The sequence below is a fragment of the Vulpes lagopus genome, chromosome 3 (genome assembly GCF_018345385.1).
Source record: "Vulpes lagopus strain Blue_001 chromosome 3, ASM1834538v1, whole genome shotgun sequence".
Classification (NCBI taxonomy): Eukaryota; Metazoa; Chordata; class Mammalia; order Carnivora; family Canidae; genus Vulpes; species Vulpes lagopus.
Genome location: NC_054826.1, coordinates 68,587,774 through 68,612,443, shown reverse-complemented (window position 1 = coordinate 68,612,443; position 24,670 = coordinate 68,587,774). Strand labels below are relative to the sequence as shown.

The 24,670-nt window shown below is 37.1% G+C and overlaps 1 protein-coding gene across 5 annotated transcripts in view; it reads left to right on the top strand.

Moving 5' to 3' along the window:
* TET1 (tet methylcytosine dioxygenase 1) overlaps positions 1-24,670 on the top strand; it is a 143,022-nt gene that overhangs the window by 58,389 nt on the left and 59,963 nt on the right. The window lies entirely within an intron of this gene.

The window sequence follows — 24,670 nt, the reverse complement described above, 5'->3', positions numbered from 1 at the left end:
CCACCCAGGCATCCTGGGTTATTTTTTTCTTGATGTGTCCTTTGAAGTACAATAGTTCTTAATTTTGATGATCAGTTTATCTATTTTTTCTTGCTTGTTTGTTCTTTTGTTGTGATATCTAAGAAACCGTTGCCTAATCCAAGTTTACAAATATACATGTTTTCTTTGAAGAGATTTTGATTTAGCTTTTACTTTACTTTAAAGTCTTTGATTCATTTTAATTCAATTTTTTTTATATATGGTGTGATGCAGGGTCCCAACTTCATTCTTTTGCAACTGGATATCCAATTGTCCCAACACTATTTGTTGAAAAGATTGTTTCCCCATTGAATTGTCTCAGGACTCCTCATATTTTTGAATTTCATTCACGTTGTGTATATCATTCCTTTGTTCCTTTTTTTATCACTAAATAGTATTCCACTGTAAGAATATACCACACTTTGTTTATTCATCCTCTCACTGATGGACATTTTGATTATTTTCAGTTTGGGGCTTTAATGAAAAAAGCTGTTAATGGATATTCTTTTTTTTTTTTAATGAACATTTTTATATAAGGGCTTTTTTTTTTTTTTTATTTATGATAGTCACAGAGAGAGAGAGAGAGGCAGAGACACGGGCAGAGGGAGAAGCAGGCTCCATGCACCGGGAGCCTGATGTGGGATTCGATCCCGGGTCTCCAAGATAGCGCCCTGGGCCAAAGGCAGGCGCCAAACCGCTGTGCCACCCAGGGATCCCTATATAAGGGCTTTTTGATGGATATGTGTTTTCAGAGAGAGAGAAGCAGAGACACAGAAGGAGAAGCAGGCTCCATGTAGGAAGCCCGTTGTGGGACCGGATTCTGGGACCCCAGGATCACGCCCTGAGCGGAAGGCAGAAGCTCAACTGCTGAGCCACCCAGGTGCCCCTAAACACAGATTTTTAAAGGTGTATAATTCATTTGGGATGCCTCACCTAGGTGGCACAGTGGCTGCACACCTGCCTTTGGCCTAGGGCGTGATCCTGGAGTCCCAGGATCCAGTCCCACGCTGGGCTTCCTGCTTGGAGCCTGCTTCTCTCTCTGCCTGTGTCTCTGCCTTTCTCTGTATCTCTCAAGAATAAATGAATAAAATCTTTATTTATTTTTTTTTTGAATAAAATCTTTAAAAAAATAAAGGTATATAATCCATCATATAATACTGAATATGTAATAATAGTATGAAGAAAAATAGTTAGCATTGCAGTCCAGTGGGTTTTTAAAAATTATTAGTATTCTAAACATTGGTGGTGAATTTTGGTAACTACATAGAGGAAGCAGGACCTATCTTGTATTTTTGCCACTTGCTTTTAATCATTGTATTAAAATGTAGATAGAACATCCAAAAGAGGAATTGAAGTTCAGAATTTTTAAAAAAGATTTTATGTATTTATTCATGGGAGATACACAGAGAGAGAGGCAGAAACAGAGGCACAAGGAGAAGTAGGCTCCATGTCGGGAGCCCGACATGGGACTCTATCCTGGGACTCCAGGATCACGCCCTGAGCCAAAGGCAGGTGCTAAAACGCTGAGCCACCCAGGGATCCCCAAAGTTGAGAATTTCTGATGATAGTGTACAAAATTTTCCTCATAGTTGGTTTAAAAAGGATTCAAATTTCTGCTTAAGATATTATGGCAACCCATAATAATGATGGTACTTGGAAATAAGGGAACCCAAATCACATCAGTGATGTTTATGGTGTTATAGAGAATGAAAGAGTTGTCTGGGGGTTTAAAATAAACGAAAAACTTACTAAGTGGTCAACATCACAAAAGAAGGAATATAAACATTCAAGAAATAGTTTTTCAATGATCAACCTCTACAATACTTTACATTAAAATTTACATTAAGATTCTGTTTTTGTTTTTTATATACATGAATTTGGATAGGTAAAAGGACAAGATTAGTAAATAATGAGAAATTTGCATTAAAATGGGACACTTGGTAACTCTGAAAAAAGAAGTAAATTGGTACTATCTTTCTGGAGAGCAGTTTGGCTTAGAGTCTTAGAAGTAAGCATGTCTACTTTCAGTCTTAAGAGAAGGGAGATGTAACTGTATTTTTTTCAGTGAAAAAAATAGGTTACAAAATGACATGCTATAGATCTCATTTTTCTTTTAAAAGTACAGTCCAGGGATCCCTGCGTGGTGCAGCGGTTTGGTGCCTGCCTTTGGCCCAGGGCGCGATCCTGGAGACCCGGGATCAAATCCCACGTCGGGCTCCCAGTGCATGGAGCCTGCTTCTCCCTCTGCCTGTGTCTCTGCCTCTCTCTCTCTCTCTGTGACTATCATAAATAAATAAATTTTTTAAAATAAAAGTACAGTCCATCAAATATATTTATATACAGGAAAAGGGATCTCACAGACTACATATTAGTTTTCCCTGAGTAAATGATTTGGTGTCTTCTCATTTTCCTTATCTGCCAGTTTCTCCCTCCCCTGCCACGAAATGAAAATATAATAAAATCAAAGAAATTTTAATTAAAATAAAAAATGCAAACCTTTCCATTGTGATTAAAGAGCAGTGAGTAGCACTCGAAACATTGTAATACTATTCCTTCTGTGTAAATTTCCAGTAAAGCCTTGAGGGTATAAAAAAGTCTTGGGGAGAAGAGAATGGGCTCTAAGCTATGACAAGTACATTTTTTTGACTTTTCATTTAAATGTCATTTCTAATTTGTAAGACTATTACAAAAATGATACAAAGAGTTTATCAATATCCCCAAGGGTTTCATTTTTAAATTCCATTATAGTTAACATACAGTGTTCTATTAGATTCAGGTGTCTAATACAGTGATTCAGCAAATCTATACATGACCAAGTGCTAAATGTTATGGGTTCTTTTTAATCCCTATCACTTAACCCTCCCACCCCACTCACTTCCCCTCTGAAAACCAAGTTTGTTCTCTATAATTAAGAGGCTGTTCCATGGTTTGTCTCTCTCTCTTTTTCCCCCCCTTTGTTTGTTTTCTTTCTTAAGTTGCACATGAGTGAAATAATATAGTGTTTGTCTTCCTCTGTTGATGTACTTCACACAGCATTATACTCTAGCTCTATCATGTTGCAAATGGAAAGATTTCATTCTTTTATAAGAGGGAATAGTATTCCATTGTATGTATGTATTTATATAACATCCTCTGTATCCATTCATCATCAATCAATGGACACCTGTGCTGCTTCCATAATTTGGCTATTGTAAATAATGCTGCTACAAATTCAGGGGCACATGTATTCCCTGTGAATTGTGTTTTTGTATTTTTTTGGTAAATACCCAGTAGCACGATTGTTGGATTGTAGAATAGTTCTATTTTTTAATTTACTGTTTTCCAGTCCCTGTACCAGTTTGCATTCCTACCAATAGAACTACAGAGTTCCATTTTCTCCACATCCTCGCCAACACCTGTTGTATCATGTAGTCTTGGTTTTAGCCATTCTGACAGGTGTGAGATGGTATCTCGTTGAAATTTTGATTTGCATTTCTCTAATGAAGAGTGATGTTGAGTAACACCACCAAATGATAATGTCTTACATACCCTGGATCAAAACAAAGGCATTAACATTTACAGAATATCATTTACTGTTCTGAAGACCTAATTCAAATTTGTCCAGTTTCCCCACTAATGTCCTTATTTGGGGGGCTTCAGGGTTCAATTTAAGATCTTTCATCATATTTAGTTGTCATATCTCCTTAGTCTCCAGAGTGTAATAGTGTTTCAGTGTCTTTTGTGGCATTGGGACTTTTGAAAAATCCCTTTCAGTTATTTTATAGAATATTGCTTGTATTAGGTTGTTTGATGCTCCCTCTTGATTAAATTCAAGATATGCATTTTTGGCAAGAAGCCACAGAAGCTGTGTGCCTTTCTCAGTGTATCATATCAGGTCTCATGTCTGAATTAACTTTGATCTCTTGGCTTAAGTGTCTGTCAGGATTCTTCTCTGTAAAATTGCCGTTTCCCTTTGTAGTTAAAAAATGTCATATGGGGAGATACTTGGACACTATGTTTTAGAGGGGAGTGAGTCGTGAAGGGAGGAGAGAATCTTAAGCAGGCTCCACACCCAGTGGGAGCCAACACAGAGCTCGATCTCACAATCCTGAGATCTCAGGATCTCATGACCTGAGCCAGTATCAAGAGTTGGATGCTTAACTGACTGAGCCAGCCACCCAGGCACCTGTACCTACTAATTTTAGTATTCATAGGTAATTCTTGCTTTGAACAATTATTAGTACGGTGCTTAGAAAATGGCCATTTTCTACCATCCTTCCCCATCTATTAATGGAAATTGTACTTTAAGAAAGCACTGTCCCTCTTCCCCCTCTTATTTATTAATTCAATTATTTATTATATCAGTATGGATTCAGAGCTATTTATTTTATCCTATGGGTTACAATGCATTACTAATGGTTAACTGAAGGGTTAAGGAAGACTTGCCATGTCAGGTTCCAAGCATAAAAATAAGACTGATAAGTGTTGGATAGGAAGAGACAGCATATTGGACTGTCTAGTTTCTTGTCACTTCGAGTATGTAAGCAAAGGTTGATGAATCACTTAATAGAGGTAATGCAGAGATTGGTCCTGGTGTAAGGAAGTGGATTCCATGCCCTTGAAGATCTCTTCTAACCTTGAGATCCTCTCATCTGCTTAAGCAGAAAACACAGATGGTCACTTCATAGCTTACTTAACTACTAAGCTTGTATAGTAAGAGTTTTATATCAGAGCATGTTTAGCCTCTGGTGTATCTGTTGCATAATTTTTAAAACTCAGCCAGCATCCCAGGCAAAAGGGTAAGGTGTGTGGAACTTCAATGTATATAATCTAAAAATGCCAGACCTGTCAGTTCTTACTTTTTAGGACTAAACATAATGTTGTGTAAGTTTATCTCAAGGTGACTTTTTCTTGGGATGTGTAAAGGAGATTATTGCATGTGCTGGTCGAGTCGTTGTATTGTTTTAAGATTTGCTGCCTGTTGCATTTCAAATAATTTCAACACTTCTTCCTAGAATTTTAGCCTTTACTCTTCAGACATTTTTTTCAAATGAATTTGATAGTTGTCTTTATTTCCATGGTTTCTGAAATATTTCCATGAAACAATAAAATAGTTCTAACAAACTCATTTTATGTTCTTATATTTATTTTAGTATACAAAAAATACTGAACTTCATTCAAAAATTTTCAAATTTATTTTTTCTCCACCTTTATTGAGATATACTTGTCATGTAACACTGTGTTTATGATGTATAGCATGGTTATTTGTATTGTAAAATTATTACCACATTGTTTTGTTCATTTAGAATGTCGAAATTTTCTTCCCTTGTAGTAACTTGTAACATTGTCATAAATTTATTACTTGCCCAAACTTTATTCTTTTCTTTGTTTTCCAATTAATTGTTAGAGTTAGCAGGTCTTAGATGTTATTTCAGTTTTTACTGGCCAAGTACACTCACTCCTGCCAAGGATCCTTTGTTTACCATATTTAATCCAGTTCCAGTGATTGCTCCTTCCCAAGCTGATTTGTTTGAATCAGTTTTGCAAGTATAATACCAAGGGGCCTTGTAGGAATTGCTTAATTATTAATGTCCAAATGTATAACAACATCTGCTGAGGCTTCTTCCTGCCTGGAGCCTCGTGTTTTCAAAAGTCCTGTTAGTTTCCATGGCTGTCGTCTCATTTGCTGGTTAGCAAAGCATCAAAATGGCTTTAAGAACAGGCCACAAAAGTTTCCCTGGCAGCTTTCCAGCAAGGTACAGAAGAGCGGTATTTTAAGGTCAGGTTGTGACTTTGAAATTCATAAAAGAGAGGTGAGAAAAATTCAGCGGTAACAGATCTCAGTGTTCAGACTGGCAGACTTTTTTCTGGTGTTATTTTTGTTTAGTTTTATTAAAAGCCTTATACTCAGTTCTGTCAGTCTTTACAGCCATCCTCAGTTGTATGATATTAAAGTGTAGCAATTTTCTGTTTTATTGTATGACACCAGTTTTTTGGGAACTGTGTCCCTTTCTGATGATTTATATATATATATATATACATATATATATATATATTTTGATGATTTATATTTTTATTCCTGTGTTTCTTTTCTTTTTTTTAAAAGATTTATATTTATTTATTTATTTGATAAAGAGAGAGAGAGAGTGAAAGAGAGCATGAGTGCAAGGAGATGGAGAGGGAGAAACGGACTCCTTGCCCGTGCAGCCCAGGGGCACAGGGCTCCATCCCAGGACTCAGATCATGAACCTGAGCTGAAGGCAAAAACTTAACCAACTGAGCCACCCAGACATCACTATTCCTGTGTTTCTTTTTTATTTTCTTTTTTAAGATTTTATTTATTTATTTGTGAAAAACACACACAGAGAGAGCGGCAGAGTGAGAAGCAGGCTGCATGCTGGGAGCCCGATGTGGGACTTGATCCCAGGTCTCCAGGATCACGCCCTGGGCCGAAGGCAGGCGCTAAACCGCTAAGCCATCCAGGTGTCCCTATTCCTGTGTTTCTTAATTGGATTTGTATTCCATGACGTTTAAGGTGTTTATGAAGAATTAAAAGGTAATATAGTCCCAGATTTGAATTTGTGTGTGGTGACTGTCAAAAGAGATACATAACAGAATGGAGGGAAATGAAGTGCCTTCTTCCTTAAGGTAGTAATGACTTATAACGTCAATGAAGTTTTTTCTAATGCCTTCATTTTTTTTTTTTGTAAGATTTTATTTATTTATTCATGAGAGACACACACACTCAGAGGCAGAGACACAAGCAGGCTTCCCACAGGGAGCCCAATGCAGAATCCCCATATCTGGCCGTAAACTGAAGGCAGACACTCAACCACTGAGACATTTGAGCATTCTCCTTCATTTTTTTCTGCAACATTTTGTTTCCACTATGAAATACATAAAACGATGATAACAGTCATGCTGGGGTTTTATTCCAAACAATGTGTCAAAGAAGATGACATTCTTTGTTTCTTTTAAGATTTATTTATTTATTTGAGAGAGAGAGCATGCATCCTTGCATACCAGGGAGGGGCAGAGGGAGAGGGAGAGAATCTCAAGCAGGCTTCCGGCTGAGTTAGGTGCCATACACCTGCTCCATCTCACAACCCTGAGATCATGACCTGAGCCAAAATCAAGAGTTAGATGCTTAACTAATTGAGCCACCCAGGTGCCCCCACATAGATCACTTTCTAGACACTTATTAAGATTAAGAGTATCTTTCTTGAGGTACCTGGCTGGCTTTAGTCAAAGGAGCATGCAAGTCTTGGTCTCAGGACCATGAGTTCAAGCTCTAAATAAAATTGTCTTTTTCTTTAACTGTAAATTTAATTGTAGTGGACAATTTACTTCTCCCTAGCTCATCCACATAGATCTACTATTAACAACTGTGTTATATGGTAAGTGTCCTATGACTGTAGTAACATTTATTATTTTATAACAATTAGACTATTATGTTACTTCTTTTTTAAAAATTTTATTTATTTATTCATGAGAGATACAGAGAGAGAGAGAGGCAGAGACACAGGCAGAGGGAGAAGCAGGCTCCATGCAGGGAGCCAGACCTGGGACTCCATCCCAGGTCTCCAGGATCACACCCTGGGCTGAAGGCGGTGCTAAACCATTGAGCCACCAGGGCCACCCTCTTATGTTGCTTCTTTGCAGCTTGGTTCTTTTCATATTAATATATCCTGTTTGTGTCAATTTATGTAAATCTCCATTGTGATTTTAATAAATTGAGAAATATAGATTTAAGAATAATATTTAAAGCCATGAAGGGACTCAGTAGTGTATTTAAGATAGAGTGTATGTCTTTTTCTTAAGATTATATTTATTTATTTGAGAGAGAGATAGAGCACAAGCAGGAGGAGAGGGAGAAGCGTGGGAGCCATTGCAGGGGCTCAATCCCAGGACTCTGGAATCATAACCTGAGTCAAAAGCACTCACTTAACTGACTGAGCCACCCAGTCACCCCAATAATATCTAGATGTGATAAACTTGTTACTCTTGGTTCAATTTTTAAATTTATAGATGGAAATAATTATTAAAAATTTAAATTTAAAATAGAAGGATATCCATCCCATTTTTGTTTATATTTCTCTGGAATATTTTTGCCCATCCTTTGAGTTTCAAGTCACTTTCCTTTAGGAGTGTCCCTTATGGACAGTAAATCATTTAATTTAGACTTTGTTTTATTTACATAATCTGTGGCATTTCTTTTAGGTAGTGACTATATTTTATTAGACACATTGTAATAATAAATGTTTGGTGCTGGCAGGCTAAATGGGTTATTTTTCTATTTTATTCTCTTTTCCTCTATTAATTTAAAAGACATTAAAAAAAAATAAAAGACATAGATTCAGAGCACCTGGGCAGGAGCTGATTCTCCCTCTTTCTTCCTGCTGCTCCCCCTGCTTATGCTCTCTATCCCTGTTAAATAAACAAATGAAATCTTAAACACACACATTAACACACACAACCAGATGTTATTATTATTGTCAATCTAATTTTTAAATTGATTATATTAATTTAATTTAAAAATTATCACTGAGGTTTGTTTTTCAGCCTTATTGAGGTAAAATTGACAGATTTGTATGATAAATATCTAAACACTACACACTAAATAGTGTGTAGTTTAGTAATTTGGTATATGTACACATTATGGAAGGATTCCCCCCATCATAGTAACACATCTATTACCTCACAAATTTACCTTTTTTTTCGTTTTTAGTGAGAATATTTAAATTCTATTCCTTTAGCAAATTTAATTATACAATGCAGTGTTATCAATCATAGTCACCATGTTGTATATTGGATCCTCAAACTTTTTTCATCCTATAACTGAAAGTTTCTACCCTTCTTACCAACCTCTCCCTATTTCCTCTACCCCCCAGTCCCTGACAATCACTTTTGTACTGTTTCTGTGAATTTGCCATTTTAAGATTTTAGATTCCAAATATAAGTGTTTCCATGCAATATTCGTCTTTCTCTCTTTCAAAATTCACTTAGCATAATATTCATAAGGGTCATCCATGTTGTTTTAAATGACAGGATTTCCTTTTTAAGACTGAATAATATCCCTGTGTGTGTGTGTGTATACATGTATTCACATATACATACACATACACATTTACATCTGTCCAGAGCCACTAAGGTTGTTCCCTTACCTTGGCTGTTGTGAATAATGCTGCTATCTCATGGAGGTGATCTCTCATTTTGTTTTTTATTTGCATTTCTTTGATGGTTAATAATGATTAGCACTGGGGCATCTAGCTGCGTTAGCTGGTAGATCATCTGACTCTTAATCTCTCAGGGTCCTCAGGTTGTGGAACCTACTTAAAAAATAATAATAATAGGGGGGACACCTAGGTGGCTCAGTGGTTGAGCATCTGCCTTCTGCTCAGGGCATGATCCTGGATTTCTGGGACCAAGTCCCACATCAGGATCCTGCAGAGAGCCTGCCTGCCTCTCCCTCTGCCTCTCTCTCAATGTCTCTCATGAATAAATAAATAAATCTTAAAAATAAATAAATAATAATAAAAATGATTAGCACCTCTTCCAGTACTTGTTGTCCATCTGCATTGTAGTCGTTGGGGAAAAAAATCAATTTAGGTCCTTATTTTTATTTATTAATAATGAAACGAAACATCTTTTTGTAGAAAATTAATACTGGACTTTGGCAGATGTAGTTTTCTGGATTTTATTTCAGCTTTGTATGCCTTTATAATCTATTTATTTAATTTATTTATTTGAGAGAGAGTTGAGAGGGAGTTGCAGGTATTTATTTAGTTGAGAGGGAGTTTCAGAAGAGAGGGACAAGCAGACTGTGCTGAGCTCAGAGCCTAACATAGGGCTATTTACCCAGGACCCTGAGATCATGACTTGAGCCTAAATCAAGAGTCTGAGGCTCAATTGACTGAGCCACCCAGGTGCTCCATGCATTTATAATTAAAAATCTTTATTATAAAAAGAACAGATACTAGTTGAAAAAATTAAAATATCAAAGTGCTAAAAGTTACAATTCCCATCTTCTTTCTCCCTTCTTCCCTATCTCTTTTATTTCACAGGAATAACCTCAGGACTTCTTTATTGGGTATTTCTTCAGATGTTTTATTTTATTATTTTATTTTATTTATTTATTTATTAAAGATTTTATTTATTCACAAGAGACACACAGAGAGAGAGGCAGAGACACAGGTAGAGGGAGAAGCAGGCTCCATGCAGAGAGCATGATATGGGACTCCATCCCAGGACTCCAGGATCATGCGCTGAGCTGAAGGCAGGTGCTAAACCGCTGAGCCACCCAGGCGTCCCTATTATTTTATTTTTAAATAGTCTATACACCCAACATGGGGTTTGAACTCACAACCCTAAGATCAAGAATCACATGTCCTACTGACTTAGCCAGCCAAGTGCCCCTCTTCAGATGTTTTAAACCTACACTTAGAGATTTCTCCTCAACCGTCCCTACATACACATACACACCCAGAAAACTGTATCATATATTCCTCTTCAACTGGTCTTTTCATGAAGCATTTTGGATCTTTTGCCGTTTCATGGCAAAAAGTATGTATCATACCATACTTTATTCACCTAGTCTTGTATTGTTTTTGAAATATTTGCTGTTAAACAATACAAATTACACAATCTTCCCTAAACATTCTTGTATATGGTTTTTAAATTCCTTTTCTTTATTAAGGAAATATCTAAATCTGGAAATATTTTAAAATTGTTAACTTCTGGGACTCCTGGGTGGCTCAGTCTGTTAGTCTGCCTTCTGCTCAGGTCATAATCCTGTCATAATCCTGTGGTCCTGGGATCTAGATCTAGTCCCATGTCAGGCTTCCTGCTCAGTGGGGAGTCTGCTGCTCCCTCTCCCTACCCCTGCCCTTTCTTTTTCTCTCAAATGAATAAACAAAATATATTTTTTTAAATTCTTCTAAAAGATGGAAAAAGGGTGAAATTTCCATCATTGTACTTATTTTATGGAAATAAGACGAAAAAAGGAGTATGCTCATGATGGGAATTTGTATTGGTGTGTAGTACCTCTTAGCTTCATGATTTTGATTGTAAGTGCTTATCTGGGTTTCTCTTCTTGACTTGCCAAGGCTGAATCATGTATTAATAGGGGAGTAAGGGGGCACCTGTGTGGCTCAGTCGGTTAAGTGTCTGCCTTTGGCTCAGGTCATGATAGGAGGGATCAAGCCCCATGTTGTGCTTCCTGTTCCTCTGGGAGCCTGCTTCTCTCTCTCCCTCTGCCTGCTGCTTCCCCTGTTTGTTCTCTGTCAATTAAATAAAAATAAAATCTTAAGAAAAATAAATTTAAATTAAAAAAGAGACATAAGGTAGTAGAATACCAGAACTCTGGTTAAGGAGAAAGGTGTACATGAGGTCCTGGAGACTGTTTTGCGGGAGGCAAGGAAAATCTAGAACAAGTTTATCTAAATTAACTTTTCCTAACCAGTTCTGCCAGTTGAGGTATCTCTTTCTAGAAGAGCCACCTTCTGAAAACAAGCATTTGAAAATTTAGCATTTAGAAAGGAAGAACTATTCCTTATTCTAAAATAATATTTACAAATCAATAAATCTAAATTGGTCAATTAAACTCAGTTTAAACCACCCTGTGGTTTTTCTTCTCTTTTGGGTTTTTTGTTGTTGTTGTTGTTGTTGTTTTGTTTTGTTTTTTCTTATAAATTCATTTGTATACTTATTCTTATGATAATCATCCAGCTTTTTAAATAAATATTTTAAGCAGAAAACAGGTTGAGAAAATAATGCAACGAACACCACTATGTCCATTATCATAATCCAATATTTGACTTTTTGTGTGCACAAGAACCATTGGAAAGTTGCAGGTTATCATCTTTAAGGTTAATCCTACCATACAATCATACCATTATTAAGATTTCCTGATACTATCTAATATCTATCGAATACTTAGATTTTCCCGTTTGTTCCCAAAAAGAAACACAACTGTGAGCCTAGAGAACAATCACCAAGATCTCTCCTCTGAGGACTAAAGTCCAGGATGAAGAGACAGTAGTGCAAACAGATAAGTAGGTACAATCAATTGCTATGATCAATATCTGTGCCTAGATAGTAAAGGAAGGAGTGTTCACTTTTATCTGATCCTGGCTAGGGGATAAGAAATACTTGAGTCTACCAGCTGGGGAATTGTTAAAAATAGTTGATTTTTTCTTACAGATACCTTTCTTCTAGTTCTAGGTGTTTTTTGGGCAAAATCGATGTGGGGCAGATTGTAGGGCGAAAGGGCATTCTACCTTCAAGCGGCTGCTCAAGAAAGGACTGGGCAGTTCAAAATAGCCTTGGGGGAAGCAAGGCTGGGGGTGGGGCTGGTCTGAGGATACTGCTGTTGCAAGATGCATTCTGTAAAATTTGGCCAAGGGTAGGATCTTGGACAGATTCCTTGTTGTACTGAAAAATGTGAATTTTGTTCTGGTGGTTAGTGGTTCCAAATCCCTTACCACACTGCTCTTTGATTCTTAATGGAGTTTCTACCTTCAGACTCAGGAAACTTTGCTGGGGCTATTTTAGAATTTCCTTTTCTAAAAACTCCTAAGGTGATGTTGATGTTTAGCCAGGTGCTTGTGGAATGCAGCCTAAAGCAATGAGATTTGCATTTAAAATGATCTCTGTAAATAACTGCATATCTGATACTTGAAATTTGGGTGTTAAGGCTAAGAAACTGATTTTATTTAATTTTAATGGATTTAAAATTTAAAACCGAATTAAAGTAAAATATTTTTTATCAAACACAGCTTTGCTTCAGTTACCACTGCATTTTTCTTTAACCATTGAAAATTTAACTATGAATTAATTTGCAATAAGTATAAAATGTACACTGCATTTCTCAGACTTAATATAGAAAAAGCAAAATATTAATTTTTATATTGCGTATTGAAATTATATTTTTATATTGTGCCCTAAAAAGAAATATATTAAAATTTATTTCACCTGTTTCTTTTTACTTTTAAGAAATATACCTCCTAAACACTTTTTGAAATTAATTCTGTAGCCCACAATTGTATTTCCATTAGACAGTGCTTTCTTAGAATTACAGTATATGACGGTTTGGGAATCCTACAGACTAGAAACCAGTCCCAATTCTGAGGTTAATCCCCTAGGAGAAGTAGGTGAAAGATTAGGTTCTGAAAATGCTTATTACCTAACATTTATTAGAATGTGATGTCCAGGTGTGTCTGGGTAGCTCAGTCAATTAAGTGGCTACCTTCAGCTCAGGTCATGATCTCAGGATCCTGGAAACTAGCTTCTAGTTGGCTGCCCCCCTCTCCCCCCCATTCAGCAGGGAGTCCACTTCTCCTTCTGCCTCTGCCCCTCCCATTCTCTCTGCCTCACAAAAATTAATAAGATTTTTTAAAATGTACTGTTCATAAGAACTGGTACCTCTCATGTTAACTCTCCCATTAACCATGCCTACAGCATGCTATGGATATTCTTCTAAATAAATATTTGTGGAATGAACATTGAGGCAAAGGCAGTAGGAATGAAGAACACAGGATGAAAAGAAGAGGTTTCAAGTAAGACCGCTGAATTCATTGGCTGAATTTGGATGTTGAATGTAGGAAGCTAACAAGGAGATGCCTGGGGAGTTCTGGGGTTAAAGCAGGGTTGAGATAGAGATAACTCATTAACTTTTAAATGTGGTTGAGTTTTAATTGTCTAATGAAGATGTCCAGGTGGTGAATGACTTGCTGTGGGAATCATCAGCAAATAGGTGTAGACTGGAGGCCTACTTCTAGATTAGTGGGGAGCCTGGAGGGAAGGCAAAAGAAAACATGGTATAAGTGGGCAGAAAAGCCAGCAAAGGAGACTGGAAATTATGTGTTGAGAATTGAAGGGACAAGTTTGAAGATGTGAGCAATAGTATCAGAACATATTCTGGCTGTCCATTGAATTTGACAATTGGGACTTCACTGGTGAGGCTTGGGCAGTTTCAATGAGGTGGTGGCAGCAGAAGCCTAATTATAGTGGGCTGAAGAGTGTGTGATAGGGATTGCAGACAATTATTTCAAGGTCATTTTTTGTAAAATGGTGCAGTGAGATAGAGGGTGAGAGCTAAATACTTATGGAGGGATGGAGGGTTTTGTTTTCTTTAGATAGAAAAGACAGGAGTTTGTTATAGCCTGTGGGGAGGCATCTAGAAGGGAAAGATTTACAGATCTTGATACTTTGACTCTAGAATGTTCACTGATTTTTCTGTTAGGAATGTGTAAATTTCTCTGTGCATAGCATCACCAGCTAAGTGCTAAATAAATACTCAGTATTCTTGGAGCTAATGTTCTTAGAAAGCCTAGACATAAATAGACGCTTCTTTTTTCTTTAAAGATTTTATTTATTAATGAGAGACAGAGAGAGAGAGAGGAAGAGGGAGAAGCAGGCTTCATGCAGGGAGCCTGATGTGGGACTCGACCCCCGGTCTCCAGAATCACGCCCTGGGCTGCAGGTGGCGCTAAACCGCTGAGCCACCCAGGCTGCTCTTATTTTTTCTTCTTAAAGGGAAACATTGAGGAAGGGATTGAGAGCCAAAGTCACATGAGCAATATTGGAAAGAATGAAAATTGAAAAAAAAGAAAGAAAGAAAGAAAGAAAGAAAGAAAGAAAGAAAGAAAGAAAGAAAGAAAGAAAGAAAGAAAAAGAAAGAAAGAAAGAAAATTGAAATCTTTATTAGTACTTTGTAGAATCATGAATTAACTAGTTATCTGATGGCCTCCTGGATGGAGTTGGGTAAGGCAAGGTCCTTGAATTTATCTTTGATCATGAGGGAGCATTCCAGGCAAAATGACTTGATAGAGGCTAAACCCTAGTGGAAAACAGGATTTGTCATAAGACCAGGCTCCTGAAATCTTGAGCATTTAAATGCCCTAAAAAAAAGGTATTTGGAGCCTACCTTCCATCATGAAACTTGACAGGTTGTGAGTGCATATAAATTGCATTTGTAAAATTAGTGTGATTGACTCTTGTCTGATTGAATTAGATAATTGGCAATTTTTGTATTCTTTTCATTATTTTTTAAAAGTTAATGTGGAACTTCACTTTGGGGTATTATTTGATACCTATAAGTTTTTGGTCACTTGACTGACTGAGTTAGAGCATGCAACTCTTGATCGCAGGGTTGTGAGTTGAAGCCCCACATTGGGCATGGAGCCTACTTAAAATTAAAAAAAAAAAAAGTTTTCAATGAGCCTTCTAGTGATATGAAACTGAAATTTTTGAATAAAAAGTTAGGAAAAAGATAAATCTGATTTATCCAAAAGTAAGGAGGCTTATAGTCTAGGGAACATTAGAGAGAAAATAGTGACCTCTGATCATATCCTCAAGAGTTGGATTGTAAATTGGATTCTAATTTCACCTCTCCTTCATAACCTGGTATGAACCCTGTGTACACATACTGAATTTGCACAAAAGGTGGTAGTATTTTGCATAGCAATGCAATACTGTTACAACTTAAAAACAGGTGAATGAAAGTAGGCCAGTGGGTTCAGAAAAACAATAATTCACATAGTCTAAGAAAAGAAACAATCATAGGAATTGAGTTGTTCTTTTATGTTTTAAGCATCTGTGGTAATCTTAGGTCAGTAAACATTACTAAAAATTAGTAACAAATGGAATTCATCATAAATGTTAATTATTAAAGAGCAGTGCCTTGGGGTTAAACACTAAGTTCTCGAAAGAGACACCTCTGGTTTGATTCTGGCTCTGAGAGTATTGATTTGACTTTGCCTAGTTACTTAACCTTTCTAAACCTTATCAGGAGAATGGAAATACTCTTACACTTAGTAGAAGCAAAGGAGAGCATTCTGATAAAATGTTAATGATAATGCCTCTTAAGTAGTCAATGCTCAATATATTAATAATAACTACTAATAAATATTCTTTTTTCTTAATTGTGAATTTGAGACTGCAATTAGTAGGTTTTGCTCTATGTTGAAGGACCTGTAGCAAAAAAGAACTACCTAATAGGTTTTTACCCCGTCAATAGATCATTTCCACATGTAGTAGGGCCCAACAATGTGTATAAATACCTTATTTCATTTATTCTTCACAATAAACTTGCTTTCTAGTCCTGATTTATTTTAAGAGAACTGAGGTTCAAGGAGGCTTCATAGAGCAAGGACTTACTCTAGGCCACATGGTTGGTAAGTGATGGAACAGGAAAAGTAGCCAATGTTTTTCTGATTCCAATAAAGCCCCATTCTGAGAAATATAGGAAACAAGGTACTCAAAAAGTATAAAGAAGAAATTACTCTGTTCACAAGAGTTGGTTATGAACTTCAAGCATGGGTAAGGTTGTTCATGGAAAAGGTGAAGAATGAATAGGCAGTGGGTTTGGCTTTGGAATCCTCTAAATTGGAGGCTCAGGGGGACACACCTACCACCTGGGGACAGACAGAGAAGAAGGGAGTACCAAGGGAGTCCCAGATTTTAGAGTTTCAGTTGAGACTCTCTTTGGAGGCCTACAAAAGAAAGAGCAGGTTAAGGAATGATGGGATTTGAGTTAGCCATTTAAGATGTTTGAATGAGGAGGGAATCTGATAGGATGATTGCTTGAGGCAAATTGGGGGTCTGAGAGGGTTTTTTTTAGCCTTTTTGACTCAGAAGGAATTGTACTGGCTCAAAGCTCCAGAGGAAGACGTTAGGAGTAAGGACCCCTGAGACTAGAGAGGTATGGTTCTTAGGTCAGTTTTGTGTACATTCAGAACCAATCTACAATCAACAAGTTTTTGGATTAAATAGAAGTTGTCCCTCCCTCTAATAATATGCTTCCCTTCCTCTGCCCCACCCTCAAGTTAAAGGATTTAATTTGGATTCTGAGACCCTGTGGCCAAATGAGGGTGGAGTTTTTGTTGGAGAATAGGAGTAAAAAAATTAGAATAGAAAAGAAGGCTGGATCTGGTGGATCGAGCGGAAAGCAACTCTTAAGGACTCTTGGATGTCTTTTCTTCAGCCCAGGCAAGGAAGAGCCATGAGGTTTTATGGCGCCAAGGTAGGACAAGTGGGACAAGTGCAGACTCAGTCCCTTAGATCCCCCCACCCCCTGCCCACCTTTTTTATGAACTTTGAACATCTTACAGGGCAGATATAGGCAAGCTGGAGAAGCAGAACAGAGGCAAAGCTCAAATATTAGGGCTAAAAACTTGGTAGGGTATGTGAGCTCTTTATGCCTAAAAAAGGAAAAGAGCTAAACAATTTTACTGCTGTAGGAATATAAGGTAACTTGCAAATCCCCTTTGAGGGAGGATTTGTGTGTGTGTTAAAAGTTTATTTTAGCTTTGGTGAATGGCTGGTTTATCTTTTTTTTTTTTATTTCAATTTGGGTTTGTTCGAAAGCAGTTGTGCAGAGCAGGAGCTGACCTGCATGCATCTGTGGGAATGTGGGAGGTCAAATACTGTATCTGGCATGATTGCATCATCAGAGTCAACATGAATGGAGCTACCAGTGGTTCTCCTGAATTTTTTCTCCAAACACTTAATTTTCAGGTTGAGAACATAAGGTCCTGTAGGTATCACTTCTAATCAGGTATGATTTGCAGGCTGCTCCTTGTCTTTTACATGTTAGTTTTTTTTAATTATTATTTATTTATTTGAGAGAGATCGAGAATGAGTGGGGGGAGGGACAGAGGGAAGAAGCAGACTTTATTGTCCACGAGGAGCCAGTTTTCCTGTCTCTCATAGGGCTCGATCTTAACAACTGTGAGATACCGTGATCTGAGCCGAAATCAAGAGTCAGACTTGCATAACCCAGGCAGCCCTTCTACATGTTAGTTTTTCTAAATCCTCAAAGGTGATAAAGATTGGTCCTTGGTTGCGAGTAGAGGGTGAAAAAAAATAAATTTAGCTATTATGATGGTACCACATACTATATCTGTGGAATTAAAATTTCCTGAGGAGGGCTATTAGGGAAAAAGTGTTTTAAAAAAGATTACTGGGGTGGAGATGGTAAAAAAAAAGAAAGGAAAAAAAGAAAGGAAAGACAAATTGAGAAACTGATCTGCCTGCAGTAAAGGTCTAGTCTCGTGTACCATATGTCTCTGTACATGCTTTGAAAGGCTTTTCCATGGGATCTGAGCAGCTGTTTCTTGACACAGGAAATACAACATGTATGGAATGTGAGTGTTGGGAGAGGCGACAGTCAGATTCTGTCCAAAGGGCATACTCAGCGTTTCAGAATAAAAATACCACTTTGGTCAATACCATTTGAGCTCATTCAAGAGTGGGTGTGAGTATTACTACGACAAGAATGTGGAGAAATGAGAAAACAGGGTACTTGTCAACTATTGGACCCAGATCTGATCTAAGGTGATCAACATTCCTGTTGGTTCAGGAGTAAGAGAGGCCCAGAGCAACATAGAGCCTTGTGACTACTATAGAGTGCACACAGAGAACTGGGAGATATTGAATTAGTGTCCTTTAAATGATACGCTTGGGCACTTTTGGGGTGGTAGAGGAGGAAGAGATGAGACACCAGTGGCAGGTGGCATGAGTTTGGGTCACTAGAGTGTATATATGCTGCTTGAGGGAGTGAAACAGCCACCATTCCAATATTTGTGAAACACTTCACTTCCTTCAGAGAGATGGCATCTCTTTAAGAAAGGTAGATGTTAACAAATATTTTGAGATTCAAAGTGGTTATTCGGGAATACACCACATCTAAGCAGATTTTCCTTGATTAAAAGTCAAGGAAATCTTCAGTAAAAAATAAAAATTCATAATGTAGTTACTGGAGCCTGTTTCATGTAGTAGTTTGGGATGGTACACTCGGTGGTAGGACGGAGTCTCCTCCTTCCAGGTCAGTAATTAAGTGCATTTCTTCCTAACTCCGGCTCAGGTGTCATACTGATAATTTACAATCCACTATGGTGGAAGTATTTATACCACAAAAATTGGCCTACCCTGCAAAAGTGTTTCCTCTTCCTCAGTTCCCAATCTGGTGATTGTTGAACATTAACTAGTATTCTACTGAGTACAGTTTCTATACGACAAATGTTGACAATCTTGCATAGCCTTCCTGAATATTAGCAAATATTAACAAGTGTGTAGGTACTCCACACCCTTTCTTTATATTCTAATTTGTTTGGAATTTGGTACTACATAACCTTTTAGCTTTTTTCGCCTATGTACTAGAAATCTTTCCATAGACCGCTTTAATTTTGGCTTAAATATAAAGGAAATAAAAAATCAAAACAGTATTTAGTCAGGTCTGGGTTTAATAGTTCCCAAGCTCCTGTATCGTTCTTGACCTCCTGCCCTTCACTCATACTAGTTTTTGTATTCTTTTAGAGTTTCTTTATGTAAATATGAATATATATATTAATTCCCCATACTTTTTATTAAAATAGAAAACATTGTATATGCAGGTTCTAGATCCTTTTTTTTTTATAAATAAACATAATATATCCTGGACATCTGCATTTTAGTAACGGAATTCTTTTTTTATAGCTGCAAGGTATTACGTAAATATACCACAGTTGAATTAGTCTGTTACAGGTGGACATTCAGGTATTATGAATTACTTGTTAAAATATACAAAACTGGGGCTCCTGAGTGGCTCATTCAGTTGAGCATCTGCCTTCTGCTCTGGTCAGGATCCCAAGGTCCTGGGATTGAGCCCCACATCAGGCTCCCTGATCAGAAAAGAGCCTGCTTCTGTCTCTCCCTCGGCTGCTCCCCCTGTTTGTGCTGTCTCTGTGTCAAATAAATAAAATCTGTTAAAAAAAAATAAAATATGCAAAGTTGTCAAAATATATAATTAAGGGCAAGTATAAATAGGATAGATTCTTAGCAGTGAAAATGCTGTGTCAAGGGAGAGGTTGAATTTGTAATTTTGATAATTATTGCCAAATTCCCCTCCATAGGGTTGATACCATTTTGCACTACACCAGCATTAGATGGGGGCATATATCCTCCACAACCTACTCCAAGGGTCTGGGTGGTCAAACATTTTGATGTTTGCTATTCTGATGAGTGAAAAATGTTATCTTTGCTGTTTTGATTTGCATTTTTCTTAACCCTGATCCCCTTTTACAGGGTCCACAACTTAGGGTTGTGAAGATCAAATGAGTTCCTGCAGTAAAGAGTGTATTACAATAGAGCCAACATTCTTTTAATTATAACTCTTAGAATGAGATTGTTAGTGTTCTCTCTTACTGATACCTCCTCCTTACTGTGCTAATAACTTTGGTCATAGGGTCTCATTGAACCCCCATCACAATATACATGACCTCTTCAAAAAGGACACTAAAGTTCAGGCTACATGGCATCTTTGGATCAGATGACCCCACCCCCCCCCGGCCCCCCGCCCCCCAGCCCACCCCATAGTGGTAAATCAGTTTGTTCTGGCCACTTAGTTTCACTAGGAACATCAAGTGAAACTAAGAGTAACCATTTTCTCAGTGTGCACACCTGTGCACATACACATACACTTATAATCACATTTAACAGTACATAAGAGTTCAGCCAGGTTGATTCCTGAAAACAGAAAATCTTACCAGCCCTACTGAAATGTAATCTATTAAATTGTTTTCTTAACGGTTAGGTTTAGTAGTTGGCAGTGTGTAGTGCATGTTCTCATGTACTTATAGACCCCATGTTTCAAACCCCTTGTTTTTAAAAAGCCATATCAGATATAGGGGCACCTGGGTGGCTCAGTCAGTCGTCTGACTTTTTTAAAGATTTTATTTATTTATTCATGAGAGGCAGAGACATAGGCAGAAGGAGAAACAGCCCTTGGGGAGCCTGATGTGGGACTTGATCCTAGGACTCCAGGATCATAACCTGAGCCACCCAGGCACCCCGAGCGTCTGACTCTTGATTTTGGCTCAGGTCATGATCTCAAGGTTGTGAGATCAAGCCCCACTTCAGGCTTCGTGCTGGGTTTGGAGCTTGATGAAGATTTCCTTTCTTCCTCTCCTTCTGCCCCTTCCTGCCTCCTAAAAAGAAAAGTTATAGGAGATACAATTAAATGATAAAGATCAGTTGTTTTTAATGAAGCTCATTAGTTAATGAGAATGTCCTATGTTGTGGCACATAAATCTTAAAAGTTACTCAACATCTTTTCTAGAGGAATGTGTACATTGAAGTTCCCGTGTCTTAGATATGCATATTTATAAAATCAAGTAAAATAAACAAACAAAAAAACCTCTTTTCCTCACATCTGTTTCCCAGCAGTAGTGGTAACTAATAGTAATGTTTTACCTACCAGCTTTCTGCAACTTGTTTATATGGGTTAATATATTTTGGATCTGTTGCCATGCAATCAGTAGATTGATATGTGTAAGTGATAGCTGCACATTATTTCAAAATATGAATGTGCATTTCTCTAGTATAAATATTATATTCCATGATAATTTGCACACATTTCTGCATTTTTAGTTTTGGTTTGTATTTGTGTGGATTAAAAAGTTGCGTTTATTTTCATTTGCTTGTCTTCTAGGAAAGTCAAACAGCTTTTGAACCTGTGGATTTCCACTTAAGCAAAGAACACATTCCTGTCTTTTTCTCACTCTTCTACTGAGTCATTTACCTTTTCTTGTTGATTGTGGAAGTTCTCTTACATTACGAAAAGTAACTAACTATCTACATGTAGTATCAATTTTTTCCTAGACTATCCTTTGCCTTTACCTTTTTATGGTAGTATTTCTCCTCCCTTTTTTTAACAAATATAGGTATGAAGAAGTCAATACATTTTACATCCTGATTCAGTGCACGGACACATACATACACATTATTTTTTTTTACATACACATTATATAAAAGATTTGTTCCTTATTTATTTATTCAGACACAGAGAGGGAGGCAGAGACACAGGCAGAGGGAGAGGGAGACTCAGGCTCCATGCAGGGAGCCCGATGTGGGACTCGATCCTGGGTCTCCAGGATCACACCCCAGGCGGCGCCAAACCCCTGCGCCACCGGGGCTGCCCTATAAAAGATTTACATTATAAGATTGCCTGGCTGGCTCAGTTGGAAGACCATGTGACTCTTGATCTTGGGGTCATGACGGCAAGCCCCACCCTGGGTGTAGGGATTACTTAAATGAATAAAACATTTTTTTTAAATGATTTACATTGTAATACTTATTTTTACTAAATGTAGTATATTTGTATTTTTCTGTACAATTTTGTTAAGAAAAACCACTTGTTACAAAGCACTAAGTTGGTATTGGAACTTCTAGATTATGATCAACAGTTTGCAAAGAACTACATTATGGTGTCTTTGCTTTAAAAATTGTTCATATTATACATAGTTAAAATATTTTTTTCCTTTTTGGCTTCTCACTTTTTACTCTTGCTTGGGAATATTTTCCCTACTTTCTAAATTGTCTTATCTTTTTATATTTAAATTATTAATTTATCTGGAATTTTTGTTACATATTAAAAGATCATATTGCCCTTGTCGTTTTTAAGAAATTGACACTTTCTCCACTGCTTTGAAATGCCATTTTAATAATAAAAGTTTATCTGTTAATTTATTAACCTGTATATTAAAAAATTGACAATTGTTTCAGTTTAGTTTTTTTTTTTTTAAGATTTTATTTATTTATTCATGAGAGACACAGAGAGAGCCACAGACACAGTCAGAGGGAGAAGCAGGCTCCCTGCGGGGAGCCCAATGTGGGACTCGATCCCAGGACGGCGAGATCACCCCCTGAGCCTAAGGCAGACGTTCAACCACTGGGCCAACCCAGGCATCCGAGTTTTTTAAGTTATTATTGAAATGTAATATATACAGAGAATGTATATATGAGAATTGTGTATTTTGATGAATTTTGACAAACTGAACATAACCTATGTAACCTGTGTATCCTGATCGAGAAATTAGATAATAATTTATTTCTACTAAGATTGTTTAATGTGCAAGAAAAGATTATTTAATGTTTAACTTTAGAATTGGGTAATGCTTACACATTTTATAGCTATTCTGTGCTTTGATTTAGTTTTTCCATCAATACTTCAGATTTGTCTATGGACTCAGGTATATCATCTTCATTGAATAAGAAGTCTCCTAATCTTAATATTTTTTTCTCTTCCTGGGGTTTTAACTAGAATGTCCACAGCCATATTAAAGACTAGGAGGTGTAGGTTATCTTTACATTTGCTCCTGACAGGAGTTGGAAATGCCACTACTGTCTCAGTTCCTATGTTGTAATTTTGGATGAGGTGTTTCAGGGTTTTAAAAATAGGGATTAGAAGGGAATATAGACAGTGACTGCTTAATGCATACAAGGTTTCTCTCAGGGCTGATGAAAATGTTCTGGAATTAGATAGAGGTGATTATTGCATAACATTGTAACTATGCTTAAAAACCACTGATGTATAGTTTTCAATGGTAAAATGGTTAATCTTATTTTATGGGTATTTCATCTAAAAATTTTTTAAAAGGAATTATACTGTTCCACTAAACGTAATGGCTAAAGTGAAAAGACAGAGCATACTAACTGATAATAAGAATGTGCAACAATTAGAACTGTCATAATTACTGGTGGGAGTGTATGTTGGTAACCATTTTAGAAGATTCATTGGCCTTTCTACTAAAGCTGAAGATAACATACACTTACACACTTGATGACCTAGTACTTCCACTCCACCCAATGTGTATATGTTCACCAGATGATAGCAATAGTATATTATAGTGGTATACTTACAATACTCAAAAACCAAGAATTAATTCAACTGTCCATCCACAGTAGAATCAATAAGCATGTTATAGTATATTCAATCAATGAATTACTATACAACAATAGGAATCAATGGACTGCAAATATACTTAACATGAATGAACCCCAAATATAGTTTTGAGTGTGAAAGGAAGTCAGTTACTTAAAGTTTGGAAATAAGCAAAAGAGATCTATGGTAGATGTCAAAACAATGGCAACCCTTTGCCAGTGGACTGATGACTAGATGGGAATTTCTTGGCTGGAACTTGGGCGCTTAGGGGTTCATTTGTGAAAAAATCAGTAAGCTATACACTTAGGATTTGTACGCTTTTCTGTGTGTATTATTTATTTCAGTACAGGTTGCATTAAGATAATAGATATAGATATTGCCTATTGAATGGTACCAACATAAAAATAGTTTAAAGATTTATTTGGAGGAGTGCCTGGGTGGCTCAGTCATCCAACTCTTGATTTCGGCTCAGGTCATGATCTCTGGGGTTGTGAGACTGAACCTCCATCAGTGTCTGCCCTGAGCATGGAGTCTGCTTAAGATTCTCTCTCTGGGGCACATGGGTGACTCAGTTGGTTAAGTGTCTGCCTTTGGCTAGAGTCCTGATCTTGGGGTCCTAGGATCAAGTCCCCCATTGGACTCCCTGCTTCTCCCTCTGCTCCTCACCCCACTTGTGCTCTCTGGCTCTCTCTCTGTCAAATAAATAAAAGCTTTAAAATTAAAAAAATAAATCTACCTATACTATTTATTAAGTTTTTCCGTCTGCCTTTGCCTCCCAACTCCCCCCTTACACTTGTTCTTCTCTCTCTCTAAAAAAAAAAGTATTTTGAAAAACAAATACGTATGCCAAAATATTACCAGGTATGAGTTAATGATAGTTTGTACTTCATTTTTCCCCCCTACACACTCCTTTTGGTATTTTATTGAAAATAAAAAGCAAAAGTAGTATCTTTATCAGGGGATTACATTTAG